Raw genomic sequence first — 26,402 nt, forward strand, 5'->3', positions numbered from 1 at the left:
ACCGCAAACGTCCCTCTGAGAATTCAGTCACTGTTCCTCCCCACTGCCTGTCAACAGAGTCCATGAATGGCCTGTAGGTTTTCCAAGCCATCAAAGCAGTTCCATGAGAGCAGCTCCTGGTGGGCAGGCTCCAGAGCAGTGCGAGCTTAGAGGCAGCGATGAGGGCCGCGCAGGACAAAGAGACTAGGTGACAAATGCCCAACCACATAAACCGTGCAAGAACTTATGACTGACATAGGCGATATTCAAGGTCACCCCCCAGTGAAAGCACACTGGACAATTCAGACAGGCGCCGCCGCCCCAGTGGCTGCTGCCCTGGAAAGGAGACGGGCGGGGGCGCTGGCCACCTGAAACTGACACTACACACAGTTGTACACGTAACAACCATCTTGATAGAAACGCCTCCTCAGAGATAGAAATGCCTGTCTCATGGCTAAGCCCACACTGATTTAAGTCCCAATATGTCCCAGGTGTCCTGAGAACTACAAGAGAATTAAAAAAAATAAACCCAAAGAATTTACACCTTATCCTCAGAGTTCATCTTTAGACCCTCCTCGGTACAAGTATCCATCCCAGAGAAATTCTCCTTCCAAGAAGGTACTTCCAGTACATAGACACCCGAGTTTCAAACATCACAGTAAGACTCCAGAGGGAATTTAAACTGGAAGAATTTAGAAAACCTATCTCTATGTATCTTGTTTGCGGAATACTCTGTCAGCTTAGTGCACGCCAGCACATGACTGACAACAGGAACACTGTTAAGGAAAACAACCCGTATTCCTGGGGAACCATGTTCAGCAGTGTTTCTGCAGAGGCCGTGCTGAAGGTCAGCTGCACAAAGAGTCTGGGATCAGAGGGTGAGTTTGGGTCCCAGCCCTGTGACCTCAGGTCAACTGCTTCACCCTCAGACCTGCTGACTCTCTGCTGGTAAGAGGTCAAAAGATGCTCTGCTGGTCAAGAGCTCAGAGCAGGGGTGGCAATTTTTCCCGTGGAGACCAGGCAGCCAATGTCCGGGGCTTTGTAAGCACAGACTCGGTTCTGCTGTTGCTTCTGCTGTCACAAAAGCAGCCACAGACATGCATGAGGACTGAGGCTGTGCTCTGATACAACTCCCTATGGGTACAAACTCAAATTTCCCTTAACTTTCCCATGTCACAAAGTACGCTCCTTCCAATTGGCTTAACCATTTAAAAATGTAAAACACATTCTTAGCTCGTTCTTAGCTCCTGGGCCACACAGAGACAGCAGATGTAGCTGTGCCAACCTCTGGCTTAGAGTACAGTGCTGGGCACATGGCTACAGTTACCATCCTGAAATACAGGCCACAGTAGCTACATGCTGTCAATCTCCACTGTCTTAGAACCAAAAGCTGACCTCCTAATTTCACTGAGAGTTGTCTTTTCTCACCTACCAACTCTGTTCCAAGCAGCGGCTTCTGCTGTCCTGGAGAGCGCACTCACACGTCAGATACCCTGAACACTCCTGCGCTCCAAGAAATGAACTCTGCTTCTTCAAATCAACTACATAATCTTGACAGTCAATTCTGAAAATCCATTCGACAGAAGATCCCCCCCACGCACAAATTTACACTTGAAGTAGAATTCTATCCCTTACAATTTCTATGTTAACCAAGAGGTTATGAGTGTAGCTGAACATCTACCAGTATCTTGCCCTCCACATCTTGGTATCCACTGAATGGTGTGGACGCCTCCACTCTTTCCCAGGACCTGAAGTCCACATCAGCTACAACGAGCTTCACTCAGTAAATCCCACCAGGTCTTTGGTTTTGCCTCACTGCCTTAGACAAACTGACTGCAGCGTTACCGTCTGACATCACTTTAACGTACTGTTACTAGGGGCATCTGGGTGGCTCAGTCGACTGGGCTTCCGACTCTGGATTTTGGCTCACGTTAAGGTCTCATGGTTCATGAGACTGAGCCCCACGATGGGTTCTGTGCTGACAGCAGAGAGCCTGCCTGAGATTCTCTCTCTCCCTCTCTCTCTCTCTGCCCTTCCCCCACTGCACATGTGCTCTCCCTCCCTCCCTCCCTCCCTCCCTCCCTCTCAAAATAAATAATAAATAAATAAGTATTTTTAAAAAATAAAGTACTGTTATTGAAAACCACCAGATGCGCCTGACTGGCTCCACTGGTAGAACATGCGACGCTCGATCCCGGGGTTGTAAATTCAAGCCCCACGCTGGGTGTAGAGATTACTTAAAAATAAAATCTTAGGGGCGCCTGGGTGGCTCAGTTGGTTGAGGGTCCGACTTCAGCTCAGGTCGTGATCTCCTGGTTCGTGGGTTCGAGCCCCACGACAAGCTCTGTGCTGACAGTTCAGAGCCTGCAGCCTGCTTCAGATTCTGTCTCCAGCTCGCTCTGCTCCTCCCCCACTTGTGCTGTCTCTGTCTCTAAAATAAAGAAACATTAAAAATTTTTTAAAAATAATAAAAAATAAATAAAGTCTTAAAAGGGGCACCTGGGTGGCTCAGTCAGTTAAACATCTGCCTCTGAATTTAGTCTCAGGCCATGATCTTGTAGTTCACAGAATCGAGCCCCGTGTCAGGCTCTGCACTGACAGCCAGGAGCTGCTTGGGATTCTCTTTCTTTTCTCTTTCTCTCTCCCCCTCTCCGTTTATGCTCTCTCTCTCTCTCTCTCTCTCTCTCTCTCTAATAAACATTTTAATTAAAAACATAAATTCTTAATAAAAAACACTTAGACTGCAGTTGTTCTATGTCAATTATAACAATACCCATGGCATTAAATCTTTTACAAAAAATGAAAAGATGCAGGAAAAAACAGCAAACCAGGAACATAAGATGCTATGAAGGAGCAGACTACAGCACCAGTAAAAATCATCTACCTCAAAGGTGAACTTAGTCAATTACACTTCAATAAAAAAAGCTCAAACTACTGAGATTTCTGTAATACGCTTACTTCAGTTATGCTACCTTTGAGAAGCTTCTAATACGTTCAAACGTTAAGTCATTATATTTCGTTACATTTCCTCCAAAATGAAAATTTCTTTTCCTTAATTATCATGATGTTGGTAAATTTTCCACAAAAAATACTGAAAAAACAGTCCCTTACTATAACGTGTCCCTTGCCCCCATCAACCCACAGGGGTGAAAAGGGGCATGTGTTTCTTCTAGACCTCGATACGCAGGTGCATAATTTCTCACAAATGAGTCAAATGACACTATACATAATCCTTCTCCCCTCCTCCCAATTTACTGCACTGTGGCCATCTCCTCGTGACAAAAAAGGGCCACCTTACATGTTTTTTAAACAGATGCACAGTATTCTGTGAGTGTCCTTCAACGTAACCAATCCCTAGTGATAGGCAGGGAGATTCAACCATTTATTTATTCCCCAAATATTCAGAGACATACTACCGTGTCAGAGCACATGTCATGGAGCTCTCTGCCCTCACTGAGTTTATATTCTAGTCACCATTGACAAATGTTTTCTTTTACCTCCAAAATTCAAGGTGATGGTTTCTAACAGAGACTGTTTTTAATACTGTTTTTATAACTAACGTTGTAATAAGTATTCTGTTATTTTCTCCTTTGGATAAATTCCTAAAAATGAAATTGCCAGAATAATTTATTTTGAAATTTTCTCTTTTATACTAAGGATATCAACCCTTTATCATATACATTTCTAATATTTTCTCCAATTTGTGTGCTTTGGAGCCTCAGTTCAAAGGTCGTCCATCGGGTGTCTTTTGATATAGACAGGTTCTGAGTACTTCAGCAGATAATCTTTTCATGGCTTGTAGGCTTAGTGTCAGGTGAAGAAATCCTTTCCTCACACACCCCACCTCTAAGGTTATAAAATATATCCCCCAATATTTTTCTAGTACTTTCATGTTTTTAATTTTACATTTAATCCTTTAATCCACCTGGAACCTGTATGTGCTGTGGAGTGTGGAGTTTTCAACTTTACTTTTCCCAGCAGACTGCCCCTTGATCCAACATCTTTCACATTAAAATCCATCCATTCCCAACTCATTTAAGATGCCACACTAATCGTGAAGTAAATTCCCATAAGGCGACAGGTTGTCATCTAGCCTACTCTGTTCCATCTACCTATGCTTTATAATACTTTTAAAATCTGTATCAAATAGAACACTTTCCCCCCTCATCTTCATAGAACAGGCTCCTCTCAAATATCCATCCCCCCCCCGAAATAAGTGACATCTTTAAAATACGTCAGCATGTGTACGCAGGTAACCCGCATTCAAGTTCTGCACTCACACCCGTTCAAGTCCTCTCTTGTCTTCAATAATGCTGCTTAAGTGCTCTTCATATAGTCTTACAACTGACTTAAACACACTTTTCTCTTTATAAAAAGAAAAGGTTCAGACCTAATAGCCATAAAAAAAAAAGAAAATGGCATTGGTCTACGTGCCTAAGAACTCAAAAAATTATCTTTAAAGTTAGTTTCTATAAAAGAGTAAGTCATTTGCAAAAAAGCATCTTATAAGGACTCATGGCCCTTGTCATGAACCTTCACTGCTTTGTCTTTTCTATTCATTATTTGATACTCAGGACTCAAGTTACTGAGTTTTGTAATAGCACTAAAAACAGAACCTCACTATAAAGCAACCACACAGTTTATTACAGGCATGAGTTGTGGCCGGGGCCCCACAGGCATCTTGATCCTCCCAGGGATCTCTAAAGTAGGATAAGGTCAAAGGAAGGGGCAGGAGCAGCAGCACAGGTGCGTGGAGCTGGAACTTTCTTATTGTCCCCGCTTCCTCCCCTGGTGAATCTCGGCCGTCTCACTCACAGGACTAATGAGCCGGAAAGACGAGGGGGTGGCAGTGAGAGGAACCTGTTTGTCTAATCACAGTTATTCATCATGTAGCTGGTTCCTCCTTTCTGCCTCTTCTTCCAGATGACCCAATTACCCTCAAAACTTTCTCCCCCAAGAATGTCCCCGATTTTGTAACAGGTCACTACGTATAAAGCCTCAGAGCTACTTCTGTTCAGTTCATCAGGGAGTATCTAAGTTAACCCGCACCCACTTGTCATGCTGCTTTGCTGGGAGTCTTAGATTTAAAAATCTTTTGTTTTGTTTGAAATCCAATCCCACTCCCTCCCAATCAAAGCCATCTTCTTCTTTTCTTTCTAAGGTAGGCTCCACGCCCAACGTGGGGCTCAAACTACCGACCCCAAGACCAACAGTAGCATGCACCACCGGCTGACCCAGCCAGGCGCCCCTCAAAGCCATCTTTCTTTTTTTTTTTTTTTCCACATTAAAAAATTGTATTTATTTATTTTGAGAGAGAGAGAGAGAGACAGGAAGGGAGGGAGGGAGGGAGGGAAGGGCAGATAGAGGGAGCGAGAATCCCAAGCAGGCTCTGCACTGTCATCGCGAAGCCTGACACAGGGCTTGAACCCACAAACTGTGAGATCATGACCTGAGCCAAAATCAAGAGCCAGACGCTCAACTGACTGAACCACCCACGCACCCCTCAAAACCATCTTTCTTGATGTCACTCTGTCTCTTCCAAACCTTCAAATTCTGAGCTTGGCAGGCATTTTATGCAGACTCCCGCACAGGAGAACTGCTGAAGTGACACTAAAGTGTTGTTTGCTAAAAGGTAACTGGTTCAACCCATTGCTCGGTTAGCAAACAAATTAAATTTTATACTAAGTCAAACTGCTGTTTAACCTCACAAGAGTTGCTGAAAGCCGGTCGATCACGTGTCCTGGGTCACAGCTAACTTGCTCAACTGGACAGAGTAGCATACTGATTAGGACAAATTTTAAAGCCGTGAGAGCAGCTGAAGTGAAAGGCCAACCAAACAAACGGCCGGCACAGATGAGGAGACGGGCCTGAGGCAGTACCGATGGAGGAGAACCCCCGGCTCCCAGGGTGTCAGCCTTCTGTGACCGCCTCTCTCCCTTGTACCAATGTCCTCCACCACTGTGGCTTCTCAGCACACGGCCCAGGGATGGCAGCAAGGGAGGCGTTGAGGAGCCTGGCGGGGGGCCTGGCAGAGCCCCGCCTCCGCCGCACCCACCGCCTGGGTCAGGGTCTGCACCTATCACGACCCTGGGGGATTCGCATGCACCCAAATAAACAGAAGCTTAGAGTCTCCCTATTTAAAAATACAACTCTCCACTGGGCCCACCTGACCTTCCGGCACGCCTAAGCCCTCCCGCTGCCCCTCCATGGCAAAGCTTCTTGCCACCCCATCTCCATGGCTGCCGTCTCCTTCCTCACCTCCCATGTTCCAACTCACCCCAATCAGCTCTACCTCACAGGTTCACCACCTAGTACCTGCGGTCCTTCAGTCAAAGAGACCCTTCAACACACTCTCTCAGAGCAGTTACCCACCCACCCTGCTTACTGAAGAGCTGCCCCCTGTGCATGCCTCTTTCAGACCGCTGATGGCTGGCACTCCTGCTCCCATCGCCAATCCCGTGCACGGGCGACAGCATCTATCTCTGACTTCCAGACTGGACTCCTGGAGAACACACTGATGAGCCAGCACTCGCTCGTCTTACGGCCATTCGGAACCTCAGATGTTCCAAGCAGAGCTCCTGATCCCCGCTGGACAGCCAGCAAACCTGCCCCACCCATGCGGCCACATCCCAGTGGCCCATATCACCACCCTGAAGTCTACAAAGCAAATACTCGGGAGGCAGCCTAACTCTCTCCCTTGCCCCTTCGCCCAGACCACCAGCACCAGCACCAGCACCAGCACTCTGGCTGGTTCCACCTCCAGAGCAGATTGAAATCTACCCCTCTCTTCCCACCTCCTCACTCCACCCTTAACCAAGGCACATCATCTTTCATTAAATCCCTCCTTTAGCGGCGCCTGGGTGGCTCAGTCGGTGAAGCAGCTGACTTCGGCTCAGGTCATGATCTCACAGTCTGTGAGTTCGAGCCCCGCATCGGGCTCTGTGCTGACAGCTCAGAGCCTGGAGCCTGCTTCAGATTCTGTGTCTCCCTCTCTCTGCCCCTCCCCCATTCGCACTCTGTCTCTGCCTTTCAAATATGAATAAATGCTAAAAAAAAAAAAAAAAAAAAAAAAACTTAAAAAAAAGTGCCTCCTTTAAATGATCTTTGCCTCTATTTTTTCCCCCAACAATCCATTCTTCATTCAGCAATCTGAACAATCTTAAAATTCACATCTTGTCACTTCCTGCTTAAACTCTTTCAATGGCTTCCCGCTGCACCAAGGAAAAATCCAAACTCTCTTCCATGGTGTGGTAACCACAATCTGCACTGTCCACACCAGGGCACTTCTGAAAGTCAAAGGCACTGACCAGACAGAACCACGGCTCGCCAAGCGCACACTGAAACCTGTTCTGGGCAAACTGGTAACCGAGGACATCTTCCCTCCAACATGCACGTCTACCACTCTGCTCCCTGGGCACTTCCCTTTGGCCAGGCGTCCTCCCCACCTCAAGAACTCTGCAATCACTTCTTTCTACCCTCACCTACTTGGCTCCCTCTCACCCTTGAGGTGTCATCCACTCAGGAAGGTCTTCCCCAACTGCCCTAAACCACGCCCCTCTCCATCTAGTATCCGACAACACTCACCACAACGGTAGAAATTTGTTGTCTCCGCCATCAGAAAATCAGAAACTACTGCCCAGTACTTATTAACAAGCACAGTGTCTTTGCTCACAGTATTTGGCAAATATATGCTAAATTAATTGAAACAAATTAATGTTCATTTTTAGAATTCATTCCACAGAAATCTTAATATTAACCGGACATCCTAAAGCAGGCAATTCTAAATGCCACTCTATCGAAAGATCTGTGGGTTTTAAAAAAATGCACCGATTCTTTGCAAGTCCTTCCATCAAGATCCAGAGTCTATTTCCCTATACTTACAGTGTGGACTGGACCTTGTAACTTGCCTTTAACCAACAAAATGCAGCTAAGGTGACGTTGTGTGACTTCTTTTTTTTTTTTTTTTTTTTTATTTTTTATTTTTTTTTTTTTTTTTTTTGGACAGAGAGAGACAGAGCATGAACGGGGGAGGGGCAGAGAGAGGGGGAGACACAGAATTGGAAACAGGCTCCAGGTTCCGAGCCATCAGCCCAGAGCCCGATGCGGGGCTCGAACTCACGGGCCGCGCGAGATCGTGACCTGGCTGAAGTCGGACGCTTAACCGACTGCGCCACCCAGGCGCCCCAATGTGACTTCTAAGCATGGCCTCAAGAAGCCTAGCAACTTCTGCTCCTGCCCTCTTGAAACTCAGCCACAGGACAGCTGGGCTGGCCTGCTGGAGAGGGCACGCGAAGAACAGAAGCACCCTGGCCAGAAGTCCACGCCGGTGAGGCCCAGGAAGCGCAGACCCCAGCCCACCTGCCAGATGACTGCCAGTGCGACCGTGGGCACGGCCGACACCATGCAGAGCAGAGGCGAGCTCTCCTGGCTGAGCCCTGCCCTGGCACAAAGGTGAACGCGTGGTCATTGTTTTACGTCCTTACACTGGAGGGCAGTTTGTGGTTGTGCAGCGGTAAGTAACTAACGTACACCATGATGAATTTTTGGTCACTGCAGAAGGCATATCAGTTTAAGTCAGAGCTCTCAACGCTGGCACTGCTGACATCTTGAGCTGCCCAACCCTCTGATGCGGAGTAGCAGTCCTATAGCACACCCCAAGCTGTGACAACTACAAACGTCTCCAGACAAAAAGCAAGAGCAGAATGTTGTCTGCACCTCGAGGGGGACTGGCTCTTCCACAAGGGAAGGAAGGATTCATTACTTTGGGGGCATTCCTTGTGCAGTCTTCTGTTAACTTCAGATCTGGGTTGATACCTACGTATTCTTTTCCTCCTCGATCGCCAAAGGACAGTTAGTGAAACAGACACTCGTGGTGGCCTCTACCCAATCCTGCAAAGATTACCCACAAGGACTTTGCTCCTCTGTTCCCACAGGAGAAACAAGACAGATGCAAAACCAAAGTACCTCAAGGGCCCTTTCAGCTCAGTGCCTGACCCCCAACAGAGACTCAAATCCTAGCTTCTGGGTGAGCTCCAAAGACCACAGGAAGACATAAATAGCTAAAACTAGCCAAAAACAAGATCCCAGATACTTTAAGTACAGCAAGTTTAGGGACTGTGTATATTTTTTAAAAAGGGGGGGGTGTATGGGGCGCCTGGGTGGCGCAGTCGGTTAAGCGTCCGACTTCAGCCAGGTCACGATCTCGCGGTCCGTGAGTTCGAGCCCCGCATCGGGCTCTGGGCTGATGGCTCGGAGCCTGGAGCCTGTTTCCGATTCTGTGTCTCCCTCTCTCTCTGCCCCTCCCCCGTTCATGCTCTGTCTCTCTCTGTCCCAAAATAAATAAACGTTGAAAAAAATAATTATTGGGCGCCTGGGTGGCGCAGTCGGTTAAGCGTCTGACTTCAGCCAGGTCACGATCTCGCGGTCCGTGAGTTCGAGCCCCGCATCGGGCTCTGGGCTGATGGCTCGGAGCCTGGAGCCTGTTTCCGATTCTGTGTCTCCCTCTCTCTGCCCCTCCCCCCGTTCATGCTCTGTCTCTCTCTGTCCCAAAAATAAATAAAAAACATTGAAAAAAAAATTTTTAAAAATTAAAAAAAAAAAAAGGGGGGGGTGTAAAATATTTAAAAGTAAATTTGACTGGGGACACCTAGGTGGCTCACTTGGTTGAGCCTCCGACTTCAGCTCAGGTTGTGATCTTGCAGTTTGTGGGTTCGAGCCTCGCGTCGGCTCTCTGCTGTCAGCGTGGAGCCCTCTTCAGATCCTCTGTCCCCTTCTCTCTCTGCCCCTTCCCCTCTCACGTTCTCTCTCAATCTCTCTCTCAAAAATAAACATTAAAAAAAAGTAAATTTGACTAGCAAAATTCCAATTCTATATACAATATAAACTATTCTTTTTTTTAATGTTTATCTTAAGAGGGAGGGGGAGAGAGAGAGCACGCAAGAGTGCGTGTGAGCTCGACAGTGGGGGAAGGGCAGAGAAAGAGACAATCTCAAGCAGGATCTGCGGTGTCAACGAAGAGACTGATGAGGGGCTCGATCCCATAAACTGCAGTATGACAACCTGAGCCAAAATCAAGAGCTGAACGCTCAACTGACTGAGCCACCCAGGCATCCCTGAACTATTCTTTTAAACATACATTTATCGCATCTGACAAGCACCCCAAGATTCACACGATATAGTTTCCCAACTAGACAGGCAAGGGTTGCTAAACAGAAGTACTGAAAGGACTTTAATTTCCCAAATTCTCACTCTGTATATGGAGACTTTTCCTCAAACCTCCCAAATTTCTACTAATGGCAGCCCAGACACTCAGTCTAGGACTGTGCTATCCAGTAGGGGTTGTTATTAGCCACATGTGGTTTTTTTAAACTTAACTGTATTAAAACTAAATAAAACTAAAAGTTTCTTAGTCACCCGAGCCACATCTCAAGTGCTCGATAGCCACACATGGCTAGGAGCTACCATACTGAACAACGCAGATCATAAAACATTCCCATCACAGAAAAGGAATTCTATCGTACAAGGCTGATCTGAAAGATCAAAATTAAAAGCAAAGTAGAAAAAACTTGTACTGGAGATGGAGAAACGTACCACTTCCAGGAGCAGAGCAGTCTCTCTTCCATCCAGAGCGCTCACTGCTGCAGACCAACGCATGTTCGGCCATTTAAAAACTAACATAGATGGGGCGCCCGGGTGGCTCGGTTGGTTAAGCGTCCGACTTCGACTCAGGTCACGATCTCGCGGTCCGTGAGTTCGAGCCCCACGTCGGGCTCTGTGCTGACCGCTCAGAGCCTGGAGCCTGTTTCAGATTCTGTGTCTCCCTCTCTCTCTGCCCCTCCCCTGTTCATGCTCTGTCTCTCTCTGTCTCAAAAATAAATAAACGTTAAAAAAAAAAAAACAAAAAAACTAACACAGAGTCAAGAGGTATATTATATAAATACCTACATGTTGCTAAGTTCTTCGTTTTTATTTTTAACATTTATTCATTTTTGAGAGAGAGCGAGCGAGCGAGCAGGAGCAAGGGAGGGGCAGAGAGATAGGGAGACACAGAATCCGAAGCAGCTCCAGGCTCCGAGCTGGCAGCCCAGAGCCCCACGCGGGGCTCCAACTCCCAAACCACGAGATCGTGACCCGAGCTGAAGTTGGCCGGCCGCTCAACTGACTGAGCCCCCCAGGAGCCCCAAGTTCTTTGAATCAGTACAGGAACAAGAGAAATTCCTACAAGGCTGCTCTGCTGTTAAAAAAAAAAAAAGAATCGTGGAGTGCCTGGGGGGCTCAGTCGGTTGAGCGTCCAACTTCAGCTCGAGTCACAATCTCGCAGTTTGTGAGTTAGAGCCCCGCGTCGGGCTCTGTGCTGCCGGCTCGAGCCTGGAGCTGCTTCGGATTCTGCGTCTCCCTCTCTCCGCTCCTCCCCCATTCATGCTCTGTCTCTCTGTCTCTCAAAAAGAAATACATGTTAAAAAAAAAACTTAAAAAAAGAATCGTTTACCCACTGACTTACAATTAATTAATTAATCTCAATTTTAGAAGCTTTCAATTTTATTACTGTTTTTAAGTTCGCCTTATCTAAATCTGGGAGCAAAATGTTTGGACTACAAGAGCTATTTTAAAGCCCTTCTTTCACAGCCTAAGGGAACTTCCTCAGAGTGCAGCCTGTTCCTCAGCAGCTCAGCCTCTTCCTGAATATGTCAAGTTTTAAGTGACAGGAAATGTGTGTTGGTCAGTTCCTTTATTTTAAGAAAATGTAAAGAGAGCATGATGGCCACTTATTGATTTAAAAAGCACGATTTCACCGCGTTCCCAATCAGCATCTGGCACCAAGACTCCCGGGCTGACTCCACCAATGCCTAGGAGATGCCCTCCCCACCCCCATCTCATCTCTCCGGGTCCACAGCAGCCACCCCAAACCCAAATCCCATCAGCAGGAGACCCCAGTCTTGCCAATAACTCTCTTACCCATTCTTGAGAAAACCGCCCAGAACTTCAGGTCCTGGCTACATGGTCTCATAGGCCACTGTCCCCAAGCCTGACCATGTGGCAGATTCGCTGAGGCACTGGTCTAAAATCCCCGAGTCCTGGGCTTACAGATGAACCGATGGACACTTCCAGGGAGTCAGATGCACAGAACCAGCCCTGGACACATACACAGCCCAATGGAGGTGCCCTCTACTTCCAACCTGGGCCAGTTAGGGAAAAAAAAGAGGCAGGACTTCCACTATTCTGTCACTATATGAGATGAAATGCCATAAAGGTGGTTAAGTGTGGCCAATCAACGTGACTAGGAAGAGGGGTGACCAGGAAAAGCCTATGTGAGGAGGTGACACTCAAACCGAGACCTAAAAGGGTTAGTGACTCAGCACTGAAGACGGCAAAAGGAATGGAGATGTGGGGCTGACAAGCGGATGGATGGGTCTGTAGGTCAGAAAGGCTGGAGAGATAAATTTGAAAGTCATCAAAACCATCAGTAAACAGCCTTTAAAACAGACAACTGGGGTAGCCACCTGGGTGGCTCAGTAGGTTAAGCATCCAACTTTGGCTCAGCTCATGATCTCGCGTTTTGTGGGTTCAAGCCCCACGTCAGGCTCTGTGCTGACAGCTGACAGCCTGGAGCCTGCTTCGGATTCTGTCTCCCTCTCTCTGCCCCTCCCCAACTCGTGCTCGGTCTCTCTCTCTCTCTCTCTCTCTCTCTCAAAAATAAACATTAAAAAAGAAAAAAAAAAAAGACAATGGGGGCACCTGGGTGGCTCAGTCAGTTTAGCGGATGACTTCAATTCAGGTCATGGTCTCAGTTTATGAGTCTGAGCCCCGCGTCGGGTTCTGCACTGACGTCACAGAGCCTGCCTGAGATAGCGCGCTCTCTCTCTCTCTGCCTCTCCTCCATTTGCTCTCTCTCTCTCAAAATAAACAAACTTAAACAAAAAACAACAACAAAAAAAGATAACAGATGGGAACAGACATGATCACCGAAGGAGAGCCAAAGAACAGAAAGAATCCTAGACTCAAGATTGAGAAATGCCAGACAACTGAGAACATGCTGGCCAGGTAAAAGAGGAAACCTGGAAGGAAATCAAGAAGGACAAACACAAGGTAAGAAGGAGCCAGGAACTGAGAGAGGAGAGTGTTTCAAAGAGGTGGTGTTGGTCAACCCAGTTCAATGCCAAGAGGCAGAATATACTAAAAACGGGGGGAAAAAAAGTAAGACCATTTCGGAGTGCACTGTTACCTGAAGCAGAAGCAGAGAGGTGCTTACCAACAAGGAAAATGGAAATGAGATGGACAGATTCTCAAAAGTTTTTTTCATCCCTTGACTCCACATTGACTGAAAAGCCCACCTCTATTCTTGAACTTTGGTTCTGTGAGAGACATCAAGAATCCTTATAAAACATTTAACTTTCCATTTAAGTTCTCTTGTGTTGGTTTCTTCAACTTGCAACGGAGACTTCAGTTTACAAGTTTGGCCATGAAAGGAGGGTAAAGACGTGGCAAAGAAGGAGTTAGGAACCCTCAAGGAGAACAGGGTCAAGGATGAAGCTATAGGTAACTGCGGTGGGTTTTGGAACAGTATCCCCTAAAAATCACTATCCACCTGTAAGTGTGACTTTATTTGCAAAAGGGTCTTTGCAGATACCATTAGTTAATTTCAAGTGAGGTCATGCTGGATTAGTGTGGGCCCTGATCCAATGACTGGAAACCTCGTTAAGAGCAGAGACGTATGCTGAGACGAAAAGGCCAAGCGAAGACAGAGGCAGAACCAGATTGCCGGCAACCACCAGAAAGAAACTAGAAGGAAGCATCAGAGGAAGCTGCCCAGCCAACACCTTGGTTTCAGACTTCCAGCCTCCACAACTGTGAGAGTAAATTTGTGGTTTCAGCCCCTCAGTTTGCGATCATTTGTCATAGCACCCACAGGAAAATAATGGAGTTAACATTTGAAAGCCAAGCAGAGGAAGCCCTGAAAACCTTAATGAAGACGGCAACCACAGAGACAAGAGAGCACGGGCAGCCTGGAGAAGCACATGAGGAAAGGGGAAAAGCCAAGGGGCCAAACATCCTAAGCAGCAGTGATACTGGACGCCAACGTGCCAGTTCTCGCACCTGCTAAGCAGAAGGGTGAACGTTTTGTTTGCACCATCTCATTTAAGCCTTCCAGGTACCCCAAGATGAGAACATGCGATAGAAGTAACTCACTCAAGGCCTCAAAGCTAAGCAGCAGCAGAACCAGGATGTCCAACACATGGGTAGAGCTAATCTGCAGTGGAAAGAAAGGACAATCTTTGCCATGTAGTTCATGTTTTCAAATACGAGTAACATTCAGAAATACACATAATATGCAACAAAGTAGAAAAATTAGGATGAAAATATCCATGCAGTGATCCCCAATCTGGGGGAAAAACATCTCTGCACTTCTACGTGTGAACAACACAAAACAAACGTATGAATATAATATACGTAGGGGTGTCTGGGTGGCTCAGCTGGTTAAGCAGCCGACTCTTGATTTCAGCTCAGGTCATGATCTCATGGTTCATGATATCGAGCCCCACGCATCAGCCTGTTTGGGATTCTCTCTCTTGCTCTCTGCCCCTCCCCCACCCACGTTCCCTCTCTCTCTTCCCCCACAATGAATAAACTTCTAAAAAAATGAATATAAATAATACATAACAAATGAAATATAACAATCTTATTTCCTGATAGGGAAATCATATTCTCCCTCATTTTATAGTCCTAATTTTCTATAATAAACATACTAAACATTTTATTTTTAAAATGTAAAAGTTAGGGGTGCCTGGGTGGCTCAATTGGTTAAGCGTCCACTCTTGATTTTGGCTCAGGTCATGATCTCAGGGTTGTGAGATGGAGCCCCTAAGGTTCTCTCTCTCTCTCTCTCTCCCTCTCTCCCTCCCTCCCTCCCTCCCTCTCTCTCTCTACCCCTCCCCGGCTTGCATTCACAAGGTCACTCACTCACTGTAAAAACAAATAAAAATAACATAAAATAAAAAAATAAAATAAAATGCAAAAATTAAAGATTAAAATGGATTTACTGAAAAGGGCATCTTTATAAAAACAACGGGAACGGGAAGAAAGATCTTCGGAGGATGAGGACAGGATACAGAATTGAAGCAGTGGAAACAGATCGCCTGCCTGAGGAGCGGCCAGAGAAGATACTGAGATTAACTAGGGGGTTAAGTTATATAAGACTTAGTCATGTTAGGGGCGCCCGGCTGGCTCAGTAAGAAGAGCATGCAACTCTCGGTCTCAGGGTCGTGAGTTCAAGCCCCATGTTGGGCGTAGAGATTATTCAAATAAAAATAAAACTTAAAAAAAAAAACAGACTTGGTCATTTAGTCATGTCTGAAGGTCGAACAGAACCCTTGAAGAAGAAACTAAAGATAAAACTGTTGGTAAATATGTTTTCAAGCGGAAGGATCTTCCCTTTAATAATACATGAAGGAGCAGATGCCCACACAGAAGTCTTCTGAGATGAAAGGGGAAGGGAAACAGCTCATGTTGGAGGGTCCACAGTGTAAGAATTCAGAGCTCTGGAGGCAAATGACTCAGGTTCAAATATGGGTTCCACTGCCTGCGCCCCCCATCCATTAAGCCAGCTTTGAAATGTGGCTATTCACAGTACCCACCTCCGAGTTGATGTGAGTTCTTACCACGGTGCCTGGCACCGGAGGCACCCGCAAACCTGAACTAACAGCACCAGGATCATCACCAGCAGGGCAAAATGGAAGGCCATCTACTGCCAAGGGAATGCCAAGTGGAGGTCCCGGAGGGTCAAGGTTTGAAGGAATTCATTTCAACACGGAAATCCTAAAGTACTTCTCCCAACATACTTCATGTAAACCGTGAGCTCATGACCTGAGCCGAAGCCGGCTGCTTAACTGACTGAACCACCCAGGCTCCCCATCGACCTCCTTCCTTAAAATGAAATTCTAAAGGGGCACCTGGGTGGCTCAGTGGGTAGAGCATGTGACTTTTGATTTCAGGGTTGTAAGTTAGAGCCCCAGGTCGGGTGCAGAGATTACTTAGAAGACTTGACTTTGGCTCAGGTCATGATTTCACAGCTCAGAAGTTCGAGCCCCAAGTCAGGCTCTATGCTAACTGGGCAGAGCCTTCTTGGGATTCTCTCTCTCTCCGCCCTTCTGCTCTTGCTCTCTCTCAAACTAAATAATTAAAACAAATTTTTTTCATAATAATAAAATGAAATTCTAGGGCCCTGCTCTCTCTGCCTTCCTTCTCAGCACAGCCTTTCCCACCACCTGACAGGCGTCCCTCTCCCAGGGTGGAGTCGTGTCTCTCCTGGCCCCAACAGCAGCTGCTCCCAGGCACCGATCAGCCCCCAGAATAAGCAGACCACTGCCACTCCCCGCTCCAGCCCCCTTCCTCTCCACACCTGACAATGCCAGGCTACTCTATCCGAAATTGGGTGGAACGGAGCCCTCCCTCCTCACACGCCTCTCCACCCCTTTGCTTCAGAGCCTCCCACACCCCACTGTCACTCCTCGGCCCCGGGGGAATCTTGGCATTGAATAGTCCCTGTCTACTTCTCAGCCAGATTTGCTACTCTGTCCAACCCACCCCACCCCCACCCAAGACTGTCCTCCGTTCCAATGCTGTATTCTGATATTCTCCCAACTTCTGGTCACTCCTTCAGGAGCTTCTCTTCCTCTCAAGCTGCACCAATGGGTTTTCAACCTTTACAGAAATCTCTGGGTTCTTCTCCCCAGGAAAAGGCACAATCCTACACCTGTAATGCTGCAAACAGCAGGGGAAAAGGGAGACACAGTGCCTGTCTCCAGTCCCGCAGTCACCCTGGGCCAGTGCCCTAGATGTGGCCCAGCTGGTTTGCTCTCCAAATCCCTGCTGTTCAGATGGCTGGTCTCAGGCTCCCTCCACACTCTTAATTACTGAAAATCAGAGGGCTTTTGTCCCTGTGGGTTATATCTATATATACTTACTATGCTAGAAATTAAAACACAAAAGTTTTCAAAACGTTTAATAAGCCTATTACATGTTACCATAAAGAACATTTTTTCAAAAAATAACTAAGAAGTAATCTGATGAAAAGACAGCAGTATTTTACATTTTATTTAGCCTACCTGTTTTAATGTCCACCTCAAGAGGAGAGCTAAATTCTCACATCTGTTTCTTTTTTGTTTAATTTTTGTTTTATTTGAGAGAGAACAGGCACAAGTGGGGGAGGGGGAGGGAGAGAGGGGGAGAAAGAGAATATCCCAAGCAGGCTCCACACTGTCAGTACAGAGCCCCACGAAAACTCACGAACTGCAAGATTATGACCCGAGCTGAAGCTCAACCAACCGAGCCACCCAGGCACCCCTCTCACATCTGCTTCTGCAATCTGCTGCAGTAATGTCTTGCTTTGGTTGCAGTATATGAGGATAATTCAGTCTCACACAGACACATAGTTGGAAAAGGAAGGAGTATTTTAACAGACATTTTTTTTTTTAATCTTTAACGTTTATTATTTATTACTGAGAGAGACAGAGCGCAAGCAGGGGAGGGTTAGAGAGAGAGGGAGACACAGAATCCGAAGCAGGCTCCAGGCTCCAAGCTGTCAGCACAGAGCCCGACAGGGGGCTCAAACTCAGTCTGCGAGATGGTGACCAGAGTTGAAGTCGGATGCTTGACCGACTGAGCCACTCAGGCGCCCCAACAGCCATTTCAAATAAACATGCAGTCTTCTCTGATACTACATCAAAACTTGACAAGTGGGTAAGCATCCTAAAGGGAAGTTCTGATGTGGAATCTGAAACTGTGTCAATTAATTTTTAATACCATTACATCTTAAATTCCGTGGGATTTGTGCTCTGAATGGATCTTTCACCATCTGTGAGTTTGTAGCATCACACACAGGCCATTGGGAAACTACCAGTTCACTGAATTAAGCAAATCTTCCAAATGTTGACACATTTCATTACATAATATTAAAAAGAAACATTCCTAAGTACCATCACCTACAAGAAAAGTCTTTAAATACTGGGAAGCTGTCAAGCTCATGATAGCAGAATCAAGTTTTCCAAAATTCTAATTTCCATCTGAAAGCTCAAATTTTATCACTGCCAACAATACTGTCAGTAATGTTCCTTGAAATATCTGGTTTGCTTCGTTAATTTTCAGAAAGTATCTGCCATACAAAAACCCCTGTCTAAACGGCCATCCCTTTCTGCCAGCTCTTCCTCCAATGCTGTGTGTGGCACAGTCCAGGAGAGGCTGTTGCAGTCGGGGTGCACTCGCGCTTTAGGCCTAGTTCCCATTTTGCCTCACAGACGGGAAGAAAACAGGTATTGGGGTTAAAGTATAATAATATTTACTTTTATGCTTCATCAGATATTAAACTGGATTTCTCTAAACACAAGTTCATGATGATGAAGAATACTACGACTACAATAAATACTATAACTGGTTTCATACCACAGCCCTGATTTGTGAAGAACTAGCAGTTTAACCTACCACTGCTCGTGTGCCATCAATGCAAACGTCAACACAGTGAAAGTCAAATAGCATCTTAATGACTGTATAAGTAGCTTTGATGGAATGGATCCTGAAAGGGGTTTCAGGGACCCACAGGAGTCACAGATCAGACTTTGAGGGGGCACCTGGGTGGCTCAGTCGGTAGAGCATGCAACTCTTGATCTTGGGGTTGTGAGTTCAAGCCCCATGTTGGACGTGGAGTTTACTTAAGAAAAATCTATTAAAATTAAAAATAAAAAAATCTGGGGTGCCTGGGTGGCTCTGTCAGTTAAGCATCGGACTTAGGCTCAGGTCATGATCTCACGGTTTGTGGGTTCGAGCCCCGCCTTGGGCTCTGTGCTGACAGTTCGGAGCCTACAGCCTGCTTCAGATTCTGTGTCTCCCTCTCTTTGCTCCTCCCTCCCCTCGCTCATGCTCGGTCTCTCAAAAATAAATAATAAATGTTAAAAAATTTTAATAAAAAATAAAAAATAAATCACAGATCACACTTTAAGACCCCCCCCCCCCGCGGCTCCTAGTAATCTTTATTTCCAAAACTTCAATCACCATCTAAATACTGTTAACTCTGAAAGGCCCGCCTCCCAATTCAGACCACTCCTCCATTGCTCCACATTCACATATTCAAAATCTAAGTATTTCTCACGCGTCCTGTTTCAGAGACTTGGTAATACTGTAGTGTACCAAACTTCTAGTCTTCATGGAACTTAGAACTGGCAGGGAGATCAGCACAAGGACTAGGAAAGCAGAGCAGGCTAAAAATGGTTGAGATTAGTGGCTCTGTCTCTCTCTCTCCGGAAAATAAATAAACATTAAAAAAAAAAGATTTTTTTAAATGGTAGAGATTCATGAGATGAGAGAACACCCTCTGAGGAGGGAGTCCACGAACAAAGACCTGAATGAAGGAGTGAACAGTACAAGGAACCTCTGGGAGAAGAGCTTTACAGCAGAAAGCTTAAGGCTGAGCCACCCTTGCTGGAGGCCATGGGAATGCCTCAAGTGTCCTCAAACTCAACTCACGCCCCACCCCCCCAGCTCCTGCTCCTTATTTCAGTAAATGCCAAACAGCCATCCAGATGCCCAGGACAGAGACTCCTGAGGTCATTTTCTCTTGTTACCTTCCATTCAGTCGCCCCATCTTTCAGTCACCAGCTTTACCACCCCAGTCCAGACGCCTTCATCTCCACACCAAGCACCCCATTCGGGAGCCCTGACCATAGTCTTCCTTTCTCATCTGAACACGCTCCAAGCTCAAGTACCGTGCCATGGTCCTGATTAGGTCAATCTGCCTTTTTTTTTAAATGTTTTTGTGGGGGGGGGGGGGGGGGGGGGATACAGAGTGTGAGCAGGGGAGGGGCAGAAAGAGAGGCAGACACAGAATCTGAAGCAGGCTCCAGGCTCTGAGCTGTCAGCACAGAGCCCCATGCGGGGCTCAAACACACCAACCATGAGATCACGACCTCAAAGTTGGATGCTTAACCGACTGCGCCACCCAGGCGCCCCTCAATCTGCTCTTTGAAACTCTTTAAAGGCTCCCTAGAGCCCTTGAGGTAAAAGTGCAACTCTTTCCTAAGACTGTGAGCTCTCGGTGTCCATTTCTTACCACCCTCCAGCCCTTTGGAACTTCCATCCCTGGATGAGCTGTTGTGCTCTCTTTCATTCTGATAAGGAATCACTGAGCACCTACCACTACCACGCAATAGACGCTGTTCTGGGTGGAGACACAGGGAGTGAAGGAGGCCAATCGGTGGCTGCATGAGAAACACACCATCTCCCCCACCTTGGAACATTCCTTCCTTCCCCTCCACCCGCCAAATGCATGGCAGACACACTCCAGATATAGGGTGCTTCAGGTCTCAACTTAAACCACACTTTATTTCTGAGAAGCAGTCACTGAACACTAGCTGACCCTGTAACCCACTGCCCGTGCATTTCTCCTTTGCATTTCTGCTTGTGAGGCTCTCTATCAAACAATAAACTCAGTGAGGCCCTGGGCCATGCCCACTCTATGGCAGTTTATAGCCTCAGCACCTACCAGACAAGGTACTGAATAAGCACTTGTTAAACCAATTTCCAGTTATAGTATTCATAAGAATATATGAAAAATATTTCATTATTACTGTCATTAATTGGCAAATCAAGGGACACCAAAGTTTTGTAAAATCAGAACAAGTCATCATTCAGGCTGTGGTGAAATCTTTAAAAAAAAAATAATTCTGCCAGTTTTCAAAATGGATCAAAATTCAAATAGGATCCAAATTTCAAAGAGGATCAAAATTCTACTATAAAGGTAAAGAAAGTCCTTCAAGAAAAGCAAACAACGTGAGAAGACTCAGGAGAAAGTGTGGTGGTAAATAAATGACAGGGATTTGTAAAGACAGCTGACACATTTGCTCCGTACCCCAAATTAATGATATTCCTCGGGAACCATTTGGAAGAAAGAAAAAACAAATCTTTCAGTAAGCTGTCTTCTTACATTATCTAACATGATCACGGTTCAGGAAATTTTTACAAAGCAAGGCCACCAGCAGCAGAAATGGCTAATGGGCGTCCTGTGGGCAAGGAGCTGCTCGAAGAGCTTCACACATCTGTCAACTAACAGCCACCCTAGGAAGGAGGGCCATTATTAAATCATAACCTTTTATCACTGGCAATATAGGTTCAACTGAATAATCTCTTTAAAATTACCCCAGATAACCCTGACTTGATCTTTTATTTACTTTTTTTTATTTCTTAAATTTACATCCAAGTTAGTTAATACACAGTGCAACGATTTCAGAAGTAGATTCTTTTTTTTTTTTTTAAGTAAGCTCTACCTCCAATGTGGGGCTCAAACTCACACCTCGAGATCAAGAGGGGTGAGCTCTACCAACTGAGCCAGCCAGATGCCCCCTGTCTTTTAAATCCATGCGTGTAGAAATGGTTTTCCCCAGGGGCACCTGGATGGCTCAGTTAGGCATCCAACTTCAGCTCAGGTCTCGATCTCAGAGTTCATGAGTTTGAGCCCCACATTGGGCTCTTTGCTGTCAACACAGAGCCTGCTTCGGATCCTCTGTCCCTCTCTCTGCCCCTCCCCCGCTGGTGTTTTCTCTCTAAATAAATAAATAAACAAACTTAAAAAAAAATGGTTTTGCCCAGAAATTCTAATTTAAAAAAATTTTAAATTTCAAAAAGTCAAATAAGCAGATACTTAAGTCTTAAAAAAAAAGAGAGAGAGAGAAAGAAAAAGAAAACAACACTGCTCTACAAAACGGGAAGCTTTTCTAGATCACTGGAGGCCAGCAGTAATTTCTTTCCATCGATTACTGTGGCACCTAATGCCAGGCAGGCACTACCACAAGAACAGGAGGGCTAAAAGGTTTAAAAAGCTTTTAGCATTCCACTAAATCCTCTGACCAATCTGAAGGTCTATAGATTGTCTATATTTCCTAAACAAGAGTTCTGGAACAACCCCCATAGCTTTAAAAAGAAATGGTATTCTTTTTTTTTTTTTTTCCCAGAATAGTCAACATGATGCCGAGTTACTCAATGTATACACACCCCCCCACACACACTTAGACCGCCCTTCCTTCCAGTGTCACAAATGCGTCTGTCCGTTTGTGAAATGCGTATCTGACCTGTTTCAATCTAAGCTTGCTTTTACCCCTTCACTTCATGTTCACAAAACCAAACACTTAACTGGCCCATCTGCTTCATAATTTCTCTAACCACAGGGCAATGAATGCAAACCTGAGATCAGAATTTTTCCCAGCGTTAAAGGAGTTGAAGATTTTTTGTTCATTGCCTTACTGGACTTACACTAATAGGGGTTTCAAAATAATATAGCATGCCATATGGTCAAGCCCAGATAATAAAATTGAGGATATCTGTTACCAATCCACTAATGCTTTTCAAAGCCAAAGTCTGTAGACAGTAAGAATTTAATCCAATTTGGAAAGCAACATGAGCCAGAAAAACCAACACGGGCAGAGAGAAAAAAACAACCCAATGAAGATAGATGCCAATACCGCAGGTCTAAAATCAAATCAGTGTTACTCATTAAAGTATGTATTCGCTAAAAAGCCAACTGATGGTAGGTAAGTCTACAGATATCCTAAAGACCTTTCGCAAAGCTATTTGGAGAAATACAACTTTTTCAATCAAACCAATGGACAACAAAAATTTTTAGCAATGTAACAGAACAAAGCTTTAAAAAATAAGTTAACTCCTCATAAAATCAGTCCCTTTCTTTCTCAAGCTGTCACTAGAAGTCTACCAAGGTGATTCAATCTTTGCAATCAAAGTCACTAAGCATGAAAAAATCTGAAGAGATTTTAAGTTTTAGTCCTTAAAAAAAGACAACACATTATTCTGCAGGCTTTTAACACTCTTTTAAATCTGTTTAGAGATTAAAATTAAATTTGAGGAAACTTACTTCAACCCCCCCCCCCAAAAAAAAAACAGAAGTAACTCAAAATATCAAACCAAGAAATCTTTCCTAAGGTATCATGAATGTTCTTCAGTGGACATTAAATGATTGAGCACCTCTTTGGTGATCTAAATACAGCCCTGCTGTGAACTCCAGTACCTTACTGGAGGAGAGGCTTTTGTCTGATAGGTGTGTTCATTTAAGAAAGTGTCAGTTCTGAGTCAAAACTGCATGAACGATCTCCTCCATACACATTCGTTCCAGCAGATGAAATGTAGCCCTAACACTGGTTCCCCTGCAGAAAGAAATGGGAATAAGCCACAGGCACAGTCACAAAACTTAACTTTGCTTTCTCAAATTCTCACTAAGAAAACCTTGTAGCACTTACAAAGCCTGCGAGGCCGGGAGCACTAACCTCGGGACAGACTTGCAGTCGGGCCTCACAGCCACCAAAGACTGGAGGCCTCACCCCCACCCCCCCACCCCCTACAGGGTCTGACGAGTTGGCCTCTAATGAACCATCCCAGTTGCTCTCCATTTCTGGCCAACTCTAGTCGTTAGAGAGTTCAATCAAGCCAAAAGCTACCATCCAATTGTGCTGTGTGGAGGTTCTCAGACTGTTTCCATGTTGGTGGCACCAACTCTGTCCCCACCCACACACCCAATATTAGTAAGGAAGCAAAAAAGGAACTGCCTATTCACTTTCTTGTTGCAATATATACCTTCCGGAAGAATCTAGAATAGACTCTATCTACCTTAGCAGAATTCAGACTAAGACCTTACTTCTCTACCTCCAAAAAAGATTAAAGCTTCAAATTCAAAAGCAAAGAATTCACGTAAAAATCTTACTGCTAACACTCTAAAGACCTTACCCACTGTCTAGACTTAAAAGGAACTTCTTACAAAGCTAATACTACTTCCATTTACTTGGTAATCATAAAAATAATCTACACGTTTTCTTAGTTAATAATCAATCTCATAAGCAGCTGCTTAATCATCAAATATTGAGATCACTGTTATCAGATGGATTGTAAAACGAAAACACACACAAAAAACACCCCCCAACTAAAACCACAGTTTAAGAGGTCTACATCGTTGACACACAAATTCAGTCATGTATTCTGTAGCTGTCAATGTCCAGTAACTTCCCTTCCCAACATAAAGATTCATACATCGCTGTTTTTCTTCAGTAAATGAAATCTCACAATCCAAACTAAAAAGCTTCCACAAAGAGGAATTAAGTAGATACAGCCAGTACTACTTCCGTATGCTAACTATATAATTTAAAGGACTTAAGACACGCTTCAATACCTTCTGAATCTAACATAATTGGCAAGGAAAAATACGGGGGGTGGGGGGGTGTCTTCAAAAGTCCAATGGCTCAGCCACCACCCGGGTGGAATTTTCAGCTCAACTCCTCCCCCACCCCCACCGCTGCCACCGAAAAGCTCGCAGGACGAAGGGCGACACGCAGCCCGGGGTCACTTCCTCCCTCCCTCCCACCCTGGCCCTTCTAAATAATGTAAATGGGGCCCAAAGCACAATCGGGGCGCAGGCGGCCGGGAGCGCGCGGCGGCTGACAATGGCAGCGGCGGCGACGCGCCATCTTGTAGCGGGGCCTGGCCCGAGCCATTCATTCGGCGCGGGGGCGCGGGGGCGCGCGGACCCCGGCCCGGCCCCGCCGCGGGGGCCGCCGCCGCCCGGCCTCCCGGGCCCCCCGCCCCGCCCCGCGGGCTCCGCGCCCGGCGAGGGGAAAACGACGACGGGCTCGCGACGGGGCTGCCTCCCACTTTTCGGCAAAAACGAAAATAGCCGAGGATCGCACCGTTCGGTCCTCCCGGCACAGCTCTTTGTTTCTGCCTTAAATCCACCCCGAATTGCCACCCGCGGGCAGCCGCTGGCCGGGCCTCAGCTTCCTCATTTCACTGTCCCCCTTTCTTCATCGTGTCACCAGCAAGCACTAACTTCAAAGTCCCCAGAAAAGGTGTATTTAAAACAGCGTTTCTCCGAGGCAAGGGACGAGCACCTCGACCCCCTGCAGAACCCCGCCGCTCCCTTTGTTCTCGCCGCCCCGACCCGGCCGGCCTGCAGACCCCGGCCCAGCGCACCTCCGCCCCGGCCAGCCTCCGGCGCACAGCCCCCAGTGAGATCGGGCCGGATCGGACGGCGGACCCCGACCCAGGACCCCGGACTCCGGGTCCCAGACCGCGGACCGCGACTCAGCACCCAGGACGGCGGACCCCGAGCCGGGACCCCAGACCGAGAAGCCAGGACCGCGGGCTTGAAACCAGGACCCCGCAGAACGCGGATCGCAGACCTGGCCTCAGGGTCCCAAGCCCCCGCCCCAAGACCCTAGCCTCCAGCCCCTCCGACCCCGGCCCCAGGGCCCGAAATCCGGACCCTGATCCCGGCCAGAGAGCCCAGACCCCGGCCGCACATCCCGAGCCCCAGACCTGGGACACCGGACCACCGCCCAGACCCCGGCCCCAGCCGAGGCCCGCAGGGTCCCCGCCCGCTCCCGGCCCGCGACCCCACCCGGGCGGGGCAGGAAGACGCGGCCCCGCGGCGGGGTGGGGGCGGGGAGGGTGGGGGCGGGGCGGCTCCTGGCAGGCGACTGTGGGGAGGGGCCGTGGCCCGGGTCGCGGGGCAGGGGCTGCCGCGCTCACCTCGTCCCGCCTGACGCGCCCGCGCCCCGCCGCCTCAGCCGCCTCAGCCGCCTCGGCCGCCGCTCTGGAGGTGGTCGCGCTCGGGCCGCTCCGCGGGCGCTGCGGGCAGGTGCGCCGGCGAGGCTCGGTCCGGTCCCGCGGCGGCTGTTCCACTCCCGCGCCCGCGCCCGCTCCCGCTCCCGCTCCCGCTCCGCCGCCGCCTCCGTCCGCCCCTCAGACGCCTCCAGCCATCGGGATGGGCGCGGCGGCCCCTGCCCGCAGCCTCGGGAAACCCCACGCCGCGTCACCGCGCACGTCGCGCGCGCACGCACGGCCCGGCCGCGTCCCCGGCGCGCGCACGCTCGCGCGCTTCCTCCCTGCGCCCACCCCGGGAGCGTGCGCGAGCGACTTAAAGGGGCCGCGCTGGCCGTAGGAGAACGGGTTCCGGAAGCCCCCCCCCCCCAGCCCTGGTGGCCCAGGCACCAGCCTCGCTGGTGGCCCAGGGACTGCGCGGGGAGCCCTGAGCTAGCCTGGGCCGACCCGCTCGCTTCCCCGCCAAGTGGATGTGAGTGGAGGCCGCAGGACCAGAGGTGGGGACTGTCTCGACCCCACACCCGTGTCCCATACGCGCATCCCGCACACGTGCCGAGTACTCCCGCCTGGCATCCTGCACCCTGCATTCAGTACTCTGCACTTGCACTCTGCATTCGGCACCCCACATCTGCACTCTGCACGGGCACCCACATGTGCACACACCCAACCCAAGCCAGCCCTCAGGCCTGGGGGTGCAACCGAGCTGACCAAATCCCAGAGGGACCCCTGCTCGACCGGGTCCGCCTCCGCAGATGCCCAGCCTCTGCTCACCCAGGAGTGGACGC

General features: G+C 47.7%; 1 protein-coding gene across 3 annotated transcripts in view; it reads right to left on the reverse strand.

Annotated features, from left to right (window-relative positions):
• The window catches only part of GNB1 (G protein subunit beta 1), an 89,808-nt gene extending 64,025 nt beyond the window's left edge, over positions 1–25,783 (reverse strand). For 2 of the 3 annotated variants that reach the window (XM_030327683.1, XM_030327682.1), the window contains exon 1: positions 25,546–25,783. The gene's annotated coding sequence lies outside the window, so the exon portion shown is untranslated. Of the gene's footprint in view, positions 1–25,332; positions 25,407–25,545 lie in introns of those variants that run through there. The other variant, XM_032594178.1, reaches the window with a different exon arrangement.
• Between the last annotated feature and the right edge of the window lie 619 nt (positions 25,784–26,402).

This window comes from Lynx canadensis, chromosome C1 (genome assembly GCF_007474595.2).
Source record: "Lynx canadensis isolate LIC74 chromosome C1, mLynCan4.pri.v2, whole genome shotgun sequence".
Classification (NCBI taxonomy): Eukaryota; Metazoa; Chordata; class Mammalia; order Carnivora; family Felidae; genus Lynx; species Lynx canadensis.